Here is a 13,145-nt window from a genome sequence, read left to right on the forward strand (position 1 = left end):
AAGGCAGCAGGCCTCTACCGGGCAGGGCTGGTAGGGAAGCTCAGTTCACACTTGATCCGGAGCCCAGGAGGGCATGTCCCGAGAGGGCAGCTCAGTCCAGCGACTTCCCCAGCTGGAAGGGCGGACCCTGGACTGCCGCCAGGCCAGCTTCCAAGGCTGTTGTTCAATCGTGGTTTCACCTTTCCTTCCTCTGTTCATCCACCCTGCGTGGCCTGGGCGCCGGCCCCACGCCGGGCCCTGGGGGAGCGCCAGGAAATAAGACAGACACGGCCTCTGTCCCCGGCCGAGCCCCCAGCCCTCCATCACCAGCCCCGCCACCACGCAGGGCCGGCCAGCCAGCCAGGGGCTTCCCCCACGACCCCCCAGAGCAGCCCTGGATCCTCCCTCCACCGGGCAGCGCTTGGCAGACCACCCCCAGGGAGGCCCGTCCTGGCCCAGCGGCGTGCTGAGGACCTTTTTCCAGGTGGCATTTCCCAGGCGTCGCGGGGGGTGGGGAGTGGAGGGCACCAGGGGACAAGAGCTATTTGCTTGTGCAGATAAATGCCATCTCCTTGCCGAAGTCAGTCCCCTTTTCTCTCTTCCTCTCTTTTCCTCTCTCTCTCTCTCTCTCTCCCTTTTTTACAGTTTGCTAAATCTGTTGTAATCTGGTGCCAACGATGAATTCAGGCAGAAGGAGGGAAAAGGGAGAGAAAAGCCTGCTGCCACAGAGCTGCTCCTCGAGATGAGAGCGGGCAGAAGCGGCCAGGCCCAGCGCCTCGGCGACCCCGCTTTAATCTCAGTTTTAATTAAGTGCAAAGCCATCCACAGCACGGCCCAGCCGCTGCCTCCCTGCCAGGGAATCCCTCCTCGTGAGCACAGCCTGGAGCATCTGGGCCCCGGGCTGCCGGATGCCTGGGTCCTACGCTCTGCCTGGGAGGCAGTGTCCCCTAGTGGTTAGCTGAGCCCCGCACAGTTGGGTTCTGGTGCCTCCAGGAGACCCGGCCTTGAATCCCTCTTCCCCTAGCACCACCCTCTCTGCCCAACACCCGTCTCTGCGCTGGGGTACAGTCTGAGGCAGGAGAGGATTTCTGAGGAAGCCCGTCATTGCTAGAAGCTGTTGGTCTATGAACCACTGCCCCCATCTCAAGCCCGAATATTCTCGCCGCTAGCTCATCCAGTGCTGGGTCAGCCTGATACACGGCTCTCAGGGACAGAGGACCCCGTGCACTGGGCCCAGGAGGCCCACCTTTCCAAGGGCCCACAGGGAGGGCTGGGAAGACGGTTCTTAAGGCAGGTCCAGGGGTCTTGAGAAATGGACATGGACAGGCCAGCAGAGACCCCAGGAGACAGACCACAGCTTAGAGCAGACCTCATGTCCAGATGCGTGCGGGTGCTGCGTGCCCGCCAGCACCCCGTGTTTCTCACACCTGCCAGTGTTCCCTGCGGCCCCTTCTGTCGGTTTTGTCCACCAGGCCCCTAGTTCCCATCCCTTCTCTTCGCCATCTCCTGTCCCTGCTTGGTGGCTTGGCTCAAGCACCTCCTCCCCTGACCCCAGCGCCAGCAGGCTCTGTCACCCGACCTCACAAGGCTGCCCTCCCATCTTCAGAGCCCAAGGCTCCATAGTGGTAGTGGGGCGGGGAGTAGCTCCCTGAACGCTCCCTGAGTGCAAGACTCATGGCTGCTTTTGTCTCCTCCCCCCAGTCCTCCCAGAGCCCCGCGCTGTGCCTAGCCCATAACCCAGTTCCACACCCATCTCCGGAATGATGGAGGGAGCAGGAAAGGAGGGAAAGACCGAGGAGCCACAGAGCCAGGGGTGCCGAGCAGGTTGCCTTACCCCCGCCCACAACCGAAGGAGTGCCTGTGCCAACCTCCCTCCCCCTTCCCTCACTTCCCCACGCGCACTGGCTCTGGCTCTGCGGGGTGTGGGCAGCACACAGAGCCTCACAAGCCCCACAGTGGGAGTTTCAAAACCCAGGGCTGCAGCAAACCTAGCAAACAACTTCCACAAGGTGATGTGAGGCCCCCAAATGCTGACATCATCTGCGCAGCCGCCGACCCTAGGGAGCCCCTAGGCTCTGGGGGCCGCCAGCAGCGTAAACAGGCATCCGCCGGCCTGCTCGGTCAGGTAAGCACGGGCCTGCACAGACAGGGCCCCTGTCCGTACTGTCCTCTCCACTCCAGCCGTCGTTAGGGAACGCCAGGTTGGCTGGAGCGTGCGTGCACGGTCATGGCACCTTGGGGTCACACTGTCCTTTCTCCTGTCCCCTTCAGCTAATGGCCCACCCCTCCCAGCCCGGCCTGGAGGACAGAATGCAGCCGCCTCGTGCCCTGGCACAAGCAGGAGCAGGCCTGAACTTGGTCTCAGGAAAGAGAACCCAGGCTCTGGGAAGGGGACCGGCCCAAACCCACACAGATGCCCTTGTGCATTAAGGGCAGCAGACAGGCCCTAGGCCTGAGCCACCCCCACACGCCCAGAGCCGTGGCAGCTCTCCTGAGGGTGAGCATGAGAACCCCCCGCCAGGCCCACACACCCCAGGCCCCTCCGTGTCCACAGTTTACTCACAGCCCATCCCATGAGGGCTCCAAGGTGCAAACCCCAGCCTCGCCCCTGGTAACAGTCCTCACTCCTGGACCTCACCCCTGTCCCTGGGGGCCAGGCACTGGAGCCAGCAGGCGGGTGAGATCCCACTGGGCTTTGGTGGCTAAGGTAGGGGGCCGAGTCAGTCCTTCCTGCCACTCCAAGGCCTGAAGAAGCTGAGCTGGGTGGGGACCACAGGGGGCCCACATTGCCAGCATAAACTCTGTGCTAGAAATTCATAGGCATCATCTCCTAGTGGGTCCCTCCAAGATGGGCACTTACCCTATTTTACGGATGAGGATGTCAAGGCCCTAGGAGATCCGGTCACTTGCTCAAGGTCCGCAGGCCAGGCAGAGACACCCTCCCCAGGAGCGACAAGTCTCTAGCACTCTGGGGCAGAAGGGCTGGCTCACCCAGGCTCCCCACACCTCCAGTCAGGCCCATCTCTGAGGTCAGGCCACTTCTCAGCGCTGACTGCAGGGCAGCCCGGCCAGCTGTGGAGGCAACTGCCAGTAGTCCCCAACTCCCGGAGACCACAGCAGGGCCATCCACACCACAAGGCAGGACCTTGACCTGCTCACCACCACTCTGGAGCCACCCGCCCCTTCCCCCAGCTGGGGCAAGCTGCCCCCGGAGGCCCAGAGCCTGCTTGCCACACCCAGTCCTGAGCTTCCTACCTCCCTGCCTCTGCCCGTTGCCTCTGTCCCAAACGACTGGGTGGAGGGAGCTGGCCCCAGTGGCCCCATTCTCCCCTGCACCAGGCTAGCTGCCTCTGCGGTCAATAGGTTCCAGCCTGCCCCTCTGTCCCTCGGCACCTGCTGTCTCGGGTCCACCTGGAGTTCCGGTCCAGCTCTCAGCTGGAAGCGAGCACAGATACCACGGCCCATCTTTTGTGCGCTTTCCTGCTTTCCCACACTCAGGTGTCCACACATCCTCACAGGATAGGACGGCTCCATATCCAGCCAGTGTATATGCAGGTGAGGAAGCGGGGTCCCCAGAGACAGTAGACCTGAGGTCACCTAGTAGGTGACCCAGGCTCAGCTACCAGGCTTCAGTCTGCAGAGCTGAGTCTGGGCTAACGGCCGCCCATAGAGCCCTGGCAGCAGGTGATTCGATGGGGTGGCAGCAAGCCCCCCCACCGCCTCCTTATTAACAAGCTGGGTGGGCCTCCCATGGGCTTTCATTAGGTGGTCTCAGAGGAGGTGTGAGAGGCCACAGGAGGGCGCTACTGCTGCTGATGGTCAGCATCACGTCTGGACTGACCCCTCCCCAACCCCCCAAGGTCTCTGCAGGCACCCTCAGGCCTCGGGGACCCCTACAGCCTAGGATCAGGGCATCTGTCCGCCTCACCCCATGTTATAATGCAGTCCTGACACCCCGCCTTCAGCCTCAGGAGGTGGATGCAGTCAACCCCATTTCACCACCAGGGAAACTGAGGCTCAGAAGTGGAGGGACTCGGAACCAGTAAGTGGTAGAGCGAGGGCACACTGTCTGCAGGCTGTGGCAGTCCCAGGCGGGCCTGACTTGAACTCACGCTGGGGAGGCTCTTACAGAAGTGTCCAGCCGCTGTCTGTGTGAGATGACAGGGCTGGGGGCACATATAAAGCCTCCTCAACAAACCCCTGTCTGCTCTCAGACCTGCCACCTGCCATGGCTGGCCCTTCAGTCGCCATGTGACAGCCCCTCCGCTCTTCCTGTCCCTCGGTCTCACCAGGGCTCCCTTGCTGCCCACCCCACTGGGCAGCACCCCCTCCTGGGCGCAGGCCCTGGCAGTTCAGGCAATTTCCATTTTAAACCTCTGAGGAAGCCCTGAACAGTCGCCCACGGGAGTCGGAGTCGGCACCAGCTGACAGGTGATGTTCGTGCCACTCCTCCTGGGGCTGGCAGGAAGAGATGCACTTGGCTTTCACTCCAAACGCTGGAGACTGGAGCCTGGAGCCCCTGAGCGTGGCCACCTTCCTCATGGCGATTGGGCAGCGAGGGGCATGCCCCAGTCCACATCCCTCTGCCAGCGGCATCCAGCATCGTGTGGAGCTTGGTGCCCCCACACAGGCAGCCTCCTCCCCAACTCCTAAGCCAGCTGGGGAGCAGGCCAGGAGGGGCAAGTCTCCAACCTCCCTGAGGGTTCAAGGACCTGGGGGAGGGCAGCAAGGTTGGACTCAGTGGTCCCCCCCCTCAACCCCCCAGCCTAGGCTTTATTAATTCATGTCAGGCCTCTGGTTTGGGCTGCAGGGGCCTGGACCACCCCCGCTGGGATGTATTCTCTTAAAACCACACCACCACCACTACCACCATCCCCTCAGAGCCTTGCAGCCCTCAGGGCCACCTCAAAGCCTAGGACAGCTCCCTGATGTCTCCAGCTCCACAACTTTGTCCTTAGAGAGCTCTGATCAGCCACGGCTTCCTATAGCTGGGCAACGACTCTTCCCAGCCTTCCACTTCTGGGCTTCTAGTCCCCCGCCAGGAGGGGCATGTGCCTGGCCTCCGGCTTGGGGGGTGTCTGCTGTCCCCCGAGGCAAGCCCGGCAAGCCCACCGTTACAGCAGCAGGTGCACTGCCTCGGCCCCCTGCCCTGCACAGGGCTGACAGTCCACAGCACGCACGGGGAGGGAAGTTGGAGGCTGCTTGTACCCCCCTTGAAGTCGTTTTAAAAATAAAACCTCGCTCTAGCCGTGACTCACGCGGTTGGTGGGGACCGGAGCGCCGCGCCTGGGCCGGCCGGCTGCCTCTCTCCATGCGCCCCAAGCCTTCTGGTTCCTGGGTGCGCGGCCGGAGCCGGAACCGGCCAGCCCAACCTGGAGTACCCCCCGCGGGCCGGACCGCCTCCCTGTGGGGCGCAGCGACGGGCTCAGGCTGGGGTTTCAGCCGAGCCCCCGCCCTTTCCAGCCACGGCTCGGAAGAGTGGAGCTGTCAACCTCGCGCTCCGCGCCTCCCCGCGGCGGGGCCAGCGCCGGCGGCGCTCAGCTGTCGACTCGGAGCCCCCCGCCCCAAATCGCAAAGGCGGCGCGGCCCCTCGGCGCCGGGAAAAGCTGGGCAGCCCGACCCTGCGGAGCCTCGGTGCGCTCCCAGCCCCAGCCCCGCCCCGCTGGCTCCGGAGCCCCGTCCCGCTCGCGCGGCCCGCGGCCCTCGGCCCCCGCCCGTGAATCCTTCCTTACCTGCGCAGCGACCGGGGAGGCGGGTCTCCTCGGGAAACTTTGCGGCGACGGCTGGAATCTCAGGGGTTATTCCAAGGAGCAGGAGGGCGCCCAGGGGGGCCCAGGAGAGGAGCCCCCGGCGCGCGGCGGAGCGCGGTGGCGGGCCCGGAGCGAGGGGTGCACGGCGGCGCATCTGCCCGACTCGGGCGCCCGGCGGAGCCGCGGGGGTGTGCGCGGGGGTGCGCCCGTAGACCGGGTGCGTGTACCCGGGTGGGTGCGCTCGGCGGGGCGAGGGCCGGCAGCGGTGCCTGCGTGAGCGGTGGCGGCGAGCAGGGCGCCGGGAACCAGGCTGGGCGGCCGCCTCTCCCCTCGCAGCGGCGGCGGCGGCGGGGGCCGTGCGTGCAGGCGCGGAGCGAGGAGGGAGGGGAGGAGAGGGGGGAGGCAGAGAGCGGGTGGGGGGAAGGCGGGGAAGAGGCGACGGGGGCGGGGGCGCCGCGCTGCGCACTGGCCGGCGGGACCCGGCGCGGGAGGCTGCGCCGCCGCGCGGGGACTCGGGCGCAGCCCGAGAGAAACGGCCTCGGCGTCCTCCTACTCCTGCCCTCTGGCGAAAATGGCTGGGGGGGCGGGCGAGGAGGGAGAGGCTCCCAAAGCCAGCCTTTAGCGCGGGGGCGGGGGAGAAAGAAAGGGGTTCTTGCTCACGCAGCCTCCCCTTACATCCTCATTGCACCCACTCATTCATTCTTCCTTCCAGTCATCCATTCATTCATTCATTCATTCATCCGTCCACCCATGCATTCACTAACAGATACCCACTGCCTTCTCTGCCTGCGAAGGTAACCCCTTCCTCGCTGCCTGGTGCCCTTTCCCCAAGCGGACCTCTCACCTGCTCTTGCTCTCAACACCCAGGACTCCTTGTGCGGTGCCCCACCCAGCTGCCTAAACTGACCATTCCAAGTCAGAACCCTGCCCGCCCCGCCCTCCAAGCCGACTGTGACCTTGAGCAAGTTACTTAACCTCTGCAAGACTCAATGTCCTCTGTTGAAAAATGGGAGCATTAACTGCCTACCTCTGAGCATGGATATGAAGGTTGAAGGAGACCTTGAATGGGAAGGCAGCTAGGGCAGTGCCTGGCATATATTCGGGTCTTGGGAAGTGCCTGTACCTGTTGTGTGGGGTCTGGAGGTGGGGTGGACCAAACCTCCCTCCTCTTAGCCTGGGAAGTCCCCGTGCTCTTAACAATCTCTGGGATACTAAGAAGCTCTCTGTTTAGCTGGAGCTCCATCATCCCATCCTGCCATGCTTTCCCTGGAGGGCTGCTCTGAGTTGAGTCCCCGCCTCTGCCCAGAACACCAGCCCCAACCCCTGGCCACACTGCTTACAGATCAACACCCAGCCTCTGACTGGTGTCCCCACCATCTGACTGGGATCTCTCCCCCAGGAACCAACAACTCAACACCTTCTAACTCCAGGCTGTGTCAGACCCTTCCAGGGGCCCCGCGCACCCTGCTCCTGGCTGTCCTTCAAGGCCTTGCCAAGCCACCTCTGCTGTGGGGGAGATGACCAGACTCCCCCGGAGGAAGGGGTCCTGCCGCCCCGCTCTCCCTCGCCCCAGCGCTCTCACACCCCTCCTGTCCAGCCCAGGGGTAGACCGAGGCCCCCTGGCTTGTGGCTGCCAGCTCTGTCCTCGCAGTGGGTACCCCTACCTTCGCCCTTCTTGCCTCTCCTTCCGCAACCTCTCCCTTCCCATTTACCGCCTTGAACTCCCTTTCTTACTTCTCCGGATTTCTACTCAGTTCACCAAACAGCTATACTTTTTTTCCTCCCAATTTTTATTTATGGCCCAAATGGCATTATACCAACAATAAAGGAAAGAAAAATCACCCACATGCCACTGCCCTGTGGCGTCAACAGCCTCCGTTTCCCTGCGCCCTTCCAGGCTGTCCGTGCGCGGTCAGCTGTCCTTTCCACAGAGCTGTGCTTCCATTCGGCCTGCCCAGACCCGCAGATGGACCTGGGGGCCCTGGGCTCTGTCGTCTCTCTCCATCGTGGCGCCTAGCATGTAGCTCAGGAATTACGTGCGTGGCTGCCTCCTCTTTTAACTGGATCCTTGAAGGAGGGACCCCTTTCCATCCCTGCCGCCCACCTGCTCAGCTTAGGGCTGGCCCAGAGCAGCACATAGTGCCAGGAGGTGGAAGAGATGGTGTGCATATAGCTCTATTTGACTGTTGCTCTTAGATATCAAAATATCATCTTCATAATTGTGGTTTTAATGACTGCATGATATTCCCTCAAGCTGATGCACCGTAACTCACCCAGCCGTGCCTGGTGGCTGCACAGTTCACAGGATATTTATAGAGGTCCACTGTGTCCGAACGCTTCTGGGGGCACCAAAGATCAGAAGTGAATCCAGCCCTGCTGGACCCTGTCCTGGCAAAGCAGAGAATCCAGCAGCAGGGGGGATGGGCACCCAGACAGGGCTTAGCAGGATCTTGCTGAAGCAGACATCGTTACCATGTGACCCCAGGACACAGGGGCCAAATCAGCTGCAAAATGCAAGGCCAGCTTCCCAGGGGAGGTGACTCTTGAGCTAGGTCTTGGGTGATAATGTTCTGGGCAGACTCCAAACGCTCATTCCCGCTGGGCTGTTTCACAGGAGCTGGGCCCCCGAAAGAGCCTGGGGTTCGGAGATGAGGGGAGATGAGGAATTCCTGGTCGGACTTGGGTGGATGGGAGTCAGGGGGCATGGTAAGATGAGGCGACTCATGTCAGCCAGGCCAGGTTGCGCAGGGCCTTGAACCAACCTGGGGAGTCTGACCTTTATCCCGGAAGGACAGGCACCAGGGAGGGAAAGTACAGCCAGGGCATGTCAGCTATGGGACCAAGAAAGATTACTTGTTCATTCAACAAACGCTTGCTGAGCCCCTGTGTGCACCAGTAAGCAGTGAAGGTGGAGGGACCCAGGCCCAGGGGTCTGGCTGGTCTTCAGGTTGGGCCCTCACAGAGATGCTCGCAGCCCGAGGCCCCTGGGGACCACTTGTGACTTCACCCTTGGGCTTGACAAGCCCGGCTCCCTGCTCCCGGGCGGCAGTGACTCAGGCAGTGTCCAGCAGCTAGGTGTGGTGGCCCTACCCCTGGGCAGCCGAGGCCACAGGCCCTGCCCGCGGCCCCCCCGCTGTCTGCCTGGGAAGACGGACCCTCTCGGGGTCCCCTCTCAGCAGTCCCCAGCTCTGGGTTCTGCTCACTGCCTCTCCCTCACCTGCTGGTGATCCCAGGCAGCACCCCAGCCTCAGCTGCTCCTCAATTTTCTCATCGTAGTGGGGCCATCACATACCTCCTAGGACTCGTGTGGCAGTCTCATGAGGTTCTTAGAGGAAAACGCTTTGTACACTGTGAAGTGCTGTGAGTGACAACAACACAACTCACCATTATGAGACTGTTGTCAACCAAGGTGCCACCCTTGGCCCTGCTTGGGCCTGTCCTGGATCAGAGGCGGGAGAACCTCATCTCTGCCCTCCAAAATCCCCAGTGTCCCCTGGGTCTGGGGGCTTCTTAAGGGGCCCCCCAGAGAACCAGAGTCAAATATCTGGCCCACCGGGCTGGGCACATCAGCCCTCGCCAGGACTCTCAAGCGGCCTCTCAGATCCCAGCCTAAGCCCCCATGCTCCCTCTGCCCCCACCTGCACTGGTGCTGGGGCCTCTCCCCATAGGCACGCGGTCAGGGTACAGGAGCAGCAGAATTTCAGGGAGAGCAAGGAGCAAGCCCCCTCCCCGCCCCGGAAGGAGTCCCAGAGAGGGTGCTCCAGAGAGTGGGCACAGCAGCCACCAAAGCCAGGCAGGCTGAAGCCAGCCACTCCTGAGGACAGGCACCGGGAGCAGGTGGGACCAAGGGAGGGTTGGCCTGGGCACTTGGCCTGGGGGAGCTGCTGGCCAGGGAGGGAGCACAGCTGCTCGAGCCACCCCCTCAGTGCTCCCCACCGCCTGCCTTTGGGCACACGCCTGTCCCAGGCGCTGAAGCAGGGGTCCCGTTTCCCGCACTCCGCTGCCTCTTGGGCCCAACCAGCTCCCGCTCATCCCTTAGTCACAATTGTGGCTTAACCGTCCTGTCCTCCGAGGGGCCTCCCCGAACCCACCTTCCCTAGTGAGTCAGTCACCTGTTCTCTGGGCTCCTTGGCTCTTTCTCGGCAGTACTTAGCTCAGTCTGGGCTTGCGTGCGACTGCGTGCCTACATTTTTCATCCGCTGGATGACACTTTAACGGCTCCGGGATTGGGGTGTGGCCGGCAGCACGTTTTCCGCCCCAGCCGTACAGAAAACAGTGGCGGAGACTTTGAATTGATCGAGCCCCTGTGTTTTCTCGACATCCGTCTCTCCCAGCACCTTGAAGGCACAGCCAGGGCCTCCTGTGGTCCCTTCATGTCCCCGACATCTGCCACAGGACCTGGTGTGTGGCAAGAGCAGTCAGATAGGGCTGAGGGCAGAGACAGGCCTGCCAGGCAGTGGTGACAGCTGCCCCAAACCGGGGACTGCCCTGAGATGATGGCTCCAGAGGTTCAGAGGCAGGCCAGACACACTCCCAGCCCCTGGGCAGCGGCGGCGGGGTCCTGGGTGGGTGCGGGCGAAGGGTGACAGGGAGGAGCAGCAGGAGAGAGCAGGACTGACAGCTGCAATTCCAAGACGGGGGGGGGGGGGCAGGGAGAAGGGCATCAGAGAGGGTCCAAACCAGGCCTGAGTGGAGGTAGGACTGTGCCCCCAGGGGGCCCGGGTTCTGAGCCAGCCCGCCTTGCCCGACAGGACAGAGGCTGCTGCCCAGGCTTGTCTCTGATGGCCCTCCTCTCCTTTCGGAGCCTCCGTCCTCTTCTCCCCACAAATGACATCAGCAGCCCCTCAGCCCCCATCTCTGCCACACACCAGGGGCAGCCTCTCCCTCACGCCTTCCCTCCCCCACTTATTCCCTGGCCATCATTCCCAGCAGAGCTAATGCTTTTTATGGTGATTTCAGCATTTCTTGACTGGGGCTATCATTCACCTGTTACACACATCCCAAGCTCAGGAAGGGGGACGTGAGCCGTGTCTGGAAGGACAGGCCAGGTGGAGGACCAGGTGGAGGACCAGGTGGAGGACCGGGTGGAGGACCGGGTGGAGGATCGGGTGGAGGACCGGGCGGAGGACCGGGCGGAGGACCAGGTGGAGGACCAGGTGGAGGACCGGGTGGAGGACCGGGTGGAGGACCCGGTGGAGGACCGGGTGGAGGACCCAGTGGAGGGTGGAGGACCGGGTGGAGGACCAGGTGGAGGACCCAGTGGAGGACCCGGTGGAGGATCGGGTGGAGGATCGGGTGGAGGACCTGGTGGAGGACCGGGCGGAGGACCGGGCGGAGGACCGGGTGGAGGACCGGGTGCCATGGCCCGGAGGGGCGGAGGGCCAGCAGCCGGCTCCTGGGCCGAGGGCCGTGGAGACGGGGAGCAGAGGTGAGGCCGGCAGTGCAAGCCTGATCGGGAAGGAGGTGAGGGGAACAAGGAGAGGGCACGTGCCCAAGACAGTGAGGAGCCAGGGGCAGGGTCCTCGAGACGACCTGAGGCGGGAGAAGTTGCCAGCAGGGCCGAGGATGGTGGTGGACGATGCCCAGGTTTGGAGATTGGAGCCAGGGATACCTCCACCCTTCACTGTGCCTCTCCTGACCCCCTGCAGACCTTCTGGCAGAGGCTCAGAGCTCTGTACCCCTCCTCACCTCCTCCCTCTCCCACCCCTGTCCCAGTTCACCACCTTGGTCTCTTCCCCACCCAGGGGCTCTTGAGGCCCGCAGCAGACCCCTCCCCTGGTGACCCAGCTCCGGGGCCCTCCCCCTGGGCTCCTCTCTGACCCCACCCCCAACAGGCTCCAGCACCTCTGGGCAGCTGAAGCCATTAAAGATGGGGGGAGGAGGGGAGTCTACAGATGGGGTGTCCTGAGCCCAGGGTTTCCCTCCTCAAGTCCTGGTGGCACATAGCTGTGGCCCAGGGCTGGGGTTGGGTGGGATCACTCAAGGCCCCTCACTTGCTGGGCATAGGTGCAGCCAGGCCTGGCAGGTTCTGAGCTAAGTGCACTGCTGAGACCTCTGGGAGCAGGGGGAAGTGGAGGAGGGTGCCAGAGATGGGGGGATGGGGTTGCCCAGCAACCACCAAGCTGCCGAGCTGCCACTGCCTAGGAGGGAGCCTTAAAGAGCCCAGCAGAAATCCTGGGCCTTGGAGCCTGAGGCAGGGCCTTGCATACCAATGGCTGCTACTGCCAGCCCCTCCTCCTCCTCCCTCTCAGAGGGGCGCCCTGCTGGGAGGTCAGGAAGGCAGAGAGGAGGGGCACCCAGCCCAGGGAGGTACTGAGGCCATCAGGGCAGGGACCAGGCTAGGGTCCTCTCTTGTCCCCAACAGGACAAGGCCTGGAAGGGGGTAAGATGGCTGCTCTGAGGCCTACAGGGCTGGGCACACCCTGGGCTCCCATCGGCCGGGGCCAGGGAAGGAAGGGAATCCTCACCACCACCTGGTCTTGATGACAGGCAGACCTGACAAGGCTGTGTCTGGTGGGCAGTTTCCAAGGAAGTCCTCCGTGGAGTCTAACTGAAATTCCCTGTGCAGGGCTGTACTTCATATTGCAAAAGTGACAAGGGTGAGGATTCAGCTGTGTGGCCTTCTTCCAGTTCCTCCTTCTAGGGCCTCAGTTTCCCATCTGTACATGAGGGTCTGGGCTGGGTCAAGGTGCCTGGCCGGGGCCCAGGAGGAGCCCCGGATTTCTGCCGCCCACTCTGAGATGGGTAAACTGGCTCCCGCTTCCTGCAGTGTGGGGTGAAGGGCCCACAGGGGCTCATACACACACGCTCTTTCCAGTGACCTGGAAGAGCCCGTTTGGAAGCTGATCCCGGGCCTGATCCAGTCCTGTCTCCCACAGTCCTCTAATTGGTCCCTGTGGGTTCAGCACTGCCTCTCTTCCTGGCCCTCTGTCAACTCATCCTTGCCACCACTATCCCCCAGTCGCCGCCCCAGGTCTACCCTCTTTTTTTTTTTCCCCCTCTTTTTCTTTTCTTTTTTTTTTTTATATTTTTATTATTTTTTACAGAGACAGAGAGTGAGTCAGAGAGAGGGATAGACAGGGACAGACAGACAGGAACAGAGAGAGATGAGAAGCATCAATCATTAGTTTTTCATTGCGCATTGCGACACCTTAATTGTTCGTTGATTGCTTTCTCATATGTGCCTTGACCGCGGGCCTTCAGCAGACCGAGGAACCCCTTGCTGGAGCCAGCGACCTTGGGTCCAAGCTGGTGGGCTTTTGCTCAAACCAGATGAGCCCGCGCTCAAGCTGGCAACCTCGGGGTCTTAAACCTGGGTCCTCCGCATCCCAGTCCGACGCTCTATCCACTGTGCCACCGCCTGGTCAGGCAGGTCTACCCTCTTTAATTCGCTCCTCCTCCTCAGCTCTGAGGAGG

The 13,145-nt window shown here is 62.6% G+C and overlaps 2 protein-coding genes across 6 annotated transcripts in view; one reads left to right on the forward strand and one right to left on the reverse strand.

The window, feature by feature from the left end:
* FLRT1 (fibronectin leucine rich transmembrane protein 1) overlaps positions 1–6,028 on the reverse strand; it is a 77,971-nt gene extending 71,943 nt beyond the window's left edge. For both annotated transcript variants that reach the window (XM_066359914.1, XM_066359922.1), the window contains exon 1: positions 5,712–6,028. The gene's annotated coding sequence lies outside the window, so the exon portion shown is untranslated. The remainder of the gene's footprint in view (positions 1–5,711) is intronic.
* The window catches only part of MACROD1 (mono-ADP ribosylhydrolase 1), a 150,073-nt gene that overhangs the window by 108,610 nt on the left and 28,318 nt on the right, over positions 1–13,145 (forward strand). The window lies entirely within an intron of this gene.

Source organism: Saccopteryx leptura, chromosome 1 (assembly GCF_036850995.1).
Source record: "Saccopteryx leptura isolate mSacLep1 chromosome 1, mSacLep1_pri_phased_curated, whole genome shotgun sequence".
Taxonomy (NCBI): Eukaryota; Metazoa; Chordata; class Mammalia; order Chiroptera; family Emballonuridae; genus Saccopteryx; species Saccopteryx leptura.